This window comes from Rattus norvegicus, chromosome 2, assembly GCF_021556685.1.
Source record: "Rattus norvegicus strain SHRSP/BbbUtx chromosome 2, alternate assembly SHRSP_T2T, whole genome shotgun sequence".
NCBI classification, from domain to species: Eukaryota; Metazoa; Chordata; class Mammalia; order Rodentia; family Muridae; genus Rattus; species Rattus norvegicus.
This window is the reverse complement of record NC_141535.1, coordinates 220,190,854-220,195,020: the sequence shown is the minus strand read 5'-3', so window position 1 is coordinate 220,195,020 and position 4,167 is coordinate 220,190,854. Positions and strand designations below refer to the sequence as shown.

The 4,167-nt window shown below is 46.4% G+C and overlaps 1 long non-coding RNA gene across 1 annotated transcript; it reads right to left on the bottom strand.

Moving 5' to 3' along the window:
* Positions 1-3,177: 3,177 nt before the first annotated feature.
* Dcm5 (protein) lies at positions 3,178-3,945 on the bottom strand. Its single transcript, NR_033150.1, has one exon. It is a non-coding gene; the product is annotated as a Dcm5 protein (long non-coding RNA).
* Between the last annotated feature and the right edge of the window lie 222 nt (positions 3,946-4,167).

Sequence of the window (4,167 nt, the reverse complement as noted above, 5' to 3'; positions counted from 1 at the left end):
TCACTTTGTGGACCAGATTGGCCTGGAACTCATATAGATCCAATTGCCTCTGCCTCCCAAATTTGGGTATTAAAGGCATGTGCCACCACATTTGATTTGGAACTTGAAACATTTAAATAGTTCAGAAGAAGACAGGAGACATAAAATAGAAAACAGGCAAAAATAATACTATGGCCTAACTAAATCTATCCACCTTGGTAACTTGACTAAAAGCAGAAACCCAGCATAGTGTTACACATTTATAATCACAGCATTAAAGAGGCAGGGGCAGGGGCAGGGGCAGGGGCAGGGGCAGGGGCAGGGGCAGGGGCAGGGGCAGGGGCAGGGGCAGGGGCAGGGGCAGGGGCAGGGGCAGGGGCAGGGGCAGGGGCAGGGGCAGGGGCAGGAGCAGGAAGATTCCCTTAAATTTCAGCTTTCCTTGGTCTCTAGACTCAGTTTTAGGCCAAACAGCTACAGAGTAAGACCCTGGCTCAAAACTAAAAGGGGAAAAGAAAGTATGGTGGTTTGAATGAGAATAGGTCCCATAGACTTCTGTTTGAATGCTTGGCCCATGGGCAGTATTAGGTGGTGTAGTCTTGTTGGAGTAGGCATGACCTTGTTGGAGGAAATGTATCACTGTGAGGACAGGCTTGGAGGTGTTATATATGCTGAAGCCAGGCCAATAGCTTCACATACAATCTTCTGCTGCCTGTGGGTCAAGATGTAGAACTCTCAGCTCCTTCTCCAGCCCCCTGTCTGCCTGCATGCCGCCATGTTTCCTGCCGTGATGATAATGGACTAAATCTCTGAACTGCAAGCCAGCCCCAGTTAAACATTTTCCTTTATAAGAGTTGCTATGGTCATGGTATCTCTTCACAGCAATGAAACCCTAATGCAAACAGAAAGCAAGCAGGAAGTACCAGAGTGAACTAAAAAGCAAAACTATACTGAAGTCTGGCTTCTTGAAGAGAGACTTGACTAGGATGGAGACTACTGGTTGGTTGGATGGGTGAATAGACTGATGGATGGACAGATGGATGAGAGGGAAGATAGCATAGCATAAAACTGAAACCGGGTTAAAATGGAAACTTTATGAAACTGTAGACTGTGAGGGGAGGGCTGTTTCATATTTATAAAGGAAATTCCTATCTCTTCAGTGGTAGACACCCTTTGCCACCATGTACTGCAAACATCCTTCCTTGCCAGGTCATCTTAAGTCTCGTTAGGCTGACGTTAGATTTCTTTGGTTATCTCAAAACAAACTTAGAAGCTGGGATCCAAGCCAGGCCTGATGGCACACACCTATAACCCCACCGCAAGGAGAGCAGAGGTGTGAGGATTGCTGCAGGCTCAAGGCCCAGCTGGTGCGCAAAGAGTTCCAAACCAGCCAGGGTTAAGTAGTGAGATCCCGTCTCAAAACAAAAGAAAAAAAATTACAAGTGCATAGAGAAAAACGGAAATTTGAAAGCCGTTGAAAATAAACAAGCTATTCACGTTTAGGGCTCAAGTAGATGATATTTTTGGTCTAAATGCATTTGTTTTGGTAAGACATACTATCCAAGTACAGACCATTGTATGTGTTGCTTTGAAGGATTTCTGCATGTGGAAAGCTGACATCATCTAAAATGTGTACTAGTTTGTGTTTTTGTCACCACGTGTAAACAAAGCATGTATTCAACAAAATTCAGTGTTCAGAAGTTCTGGGATCCATTTCTGCTTGCACAGCATTTCTGCACTGAAGTTAATTGCTCAGTACAACGACTTTCTATATGATTGAAAAACGACGATCCTTAGCCACTCACCTGGTACTTTTTGACTTTGGCAGAATTCCAGCCAGAAACTGTATACTATAAAAGTGTTGTTTTTTATAATAACAGGAAGGCAGAAATAAATAACTTTTAGCCCACAGCTGCTGCTACCTATGGATTGTCTTTGATAACAAGGGTGACATCATGTAACTAACCTTTTCATAATTTAAACATTCTGGGTCAATTTATCCTTACCATCATCACCACCACTGTCATCATCGTTATCATCATCGCCACCATTGTTGGGGTTTAGGAGTCACCCCACAAACCACACAAATACCAATCTCAGTCAGATAGGGTTCATTGAATGCACCCCCTAAGACTGATCAATGATGGCCGTAGCTCAGAATCTGGGGCTGAACCATGAAGATGAACATCTTTCACTGTCACCTCATAAAGGCTAAAACCGAAAACAATGAACTCATACGCAGGTGTAAGACGTGCTTCCCAGTGGTCAGCTCTGACTCAAGCTATTTGAGCTAGCTAGACAGAACAGGTTCTAACTGGTTTTTATTCTGATTGGTCCTACTTGGAGCTTGCAGTTGTAGAATTTCCTAAGATGAACAAACCTTGGAACACATGAAACGTAACAGGGTGTGTGGTCAGCAGGACCCTCCTCTGTGTTGTTATTTTTCTGTGTCAGTGACTGGCAGACATATTACAGCGACAAAATGAAATAGGTGGCAGGCATGGAACAAAATGGTGACAGCTATGCTGGGGTGGGCGGGCCTCAACAACCATCATTACAGTTAATGCTGCTGTTGTCACTCATACTTGTGATAGGGTCTGTGTATAGCCCAGACTGTGAGTTTAAACCTACAAACTTTCTGCCTCAGCCTTCCAAATTCTGGGGCTATTGGTGTCTGATGTTATTATGGTTGGTTTTAATGTCAGCCACAAATTAGAATCACCTAAATGGGAAGCCTCACCTTAGTCAGGGTCCAGATTGCCTTGACTGATGTCAGATTATGGGCAGTGCCTTCTGGGATCATCTGGGATGATGGGGGTAAGGTGGGGGTGGGTGGGGCACAGAGCACTGTCGACAAGTTAACTTCTCCTGATGTTGCTTCCCATTCCCTCCTTCACTGGTATCAGAAACAGCACCTCCAGGCTATTGTCGTGGACCTGGGGCCAGTTCTCCAGGAACCTTCTAGGCTTTGGGTGCTAGACTGGGACCTAACTGTAGCAGCAACCCTGTGGGCTGGGCAACTAACTCCCTACTGAGAGACACTGTGGTGGGGACTCTGCCAACTCTCAAGGCTCCCTCCCTTCGGTTCTGTTCCTTAGGGAACCCTGACTAATCCAGACACCATGTACCAAAAGCATTAACTGGTAACCACTCAGGTTTGAAGTCATTTCATGCCCCTCCAACCACCCCTGCCTTTCCTTCTTTTTTTTCAAGCAATCTTTCTCGCCTACATGTACATGTCTGCTGCCCAAGGAAGTCAAAAGAGGGTGTTGGATCTCCCGGAGCTGGAGTTACAGACAGTGGTGAGTGTCCAAGTGGATGCTGGCATTTGAATCTGGGTCCTCTGTAAAAGCCACAAATGTTCTTAGCCACTGAGCCATCTCTCCAGCCTCTTGATTATTTTCTCTATGGTCATTTTATCCTTTCACTGTGGATAGCATTCAGGTTTCCAGGCGTGACTCTGTGTGTTCTTGTATAATAGGAATCTTTCCTAGATGCTTGATGAGAAATGTGCCAAAGTGCACCGAACAGCCTTGACATCTTGTCCGTTGGCTACGACTGTTTTCATTGGCTGGAGAGACTGGGGTAGGAGCGGGCAGCTGGCTCTTTTAGTGCACAGGTTCTATAAGGGTGAGAACGGTATTTCAGATACAACAGGTAAGGGCACCTGGGACTGACGTCGATTACGGAGTCTGGTGGATGGGAAGGGCTGAGCTTCGGAAGCCTTGGGGACAAATGAGTACGTGCAGCAGCTGGCACACTTGTATACTGGTAGGGGGGTGTCTGCAGCATATGGTGAGAGGTGCATAACGTATGGCTGGACAGCGTTCTGTGATGGAGAAAGCATGACTGTCATTTCAGACGTCTGGTTCTCCCGCCTTTGAATAAGTGCTGGGGTCTCTGGCCTTTCCTAATGAGTGTAATGAGGGCTAAGGGAGGGAGGGCATGTGATGTTGGAGACTTGGAGTCATGGGCGTTCCTCTTCTCAGAGGAAAGTAAGCTGTCCTGCTTGAGGATACTGGGGTGGCCTCCGGAGCACTTCTCATGTTAAGGCTTCTAGGTAGCCTGCTCATAGGACTTTTGGGGTACCCTGCTCTAAGCCTGTGGACTAGCCATCCTAGAAGCAAACCTCTTGCCTCAGTCCCCTGCATCACACTTTGGGTGACTGCAAAGGATCCTACTGCAATCACA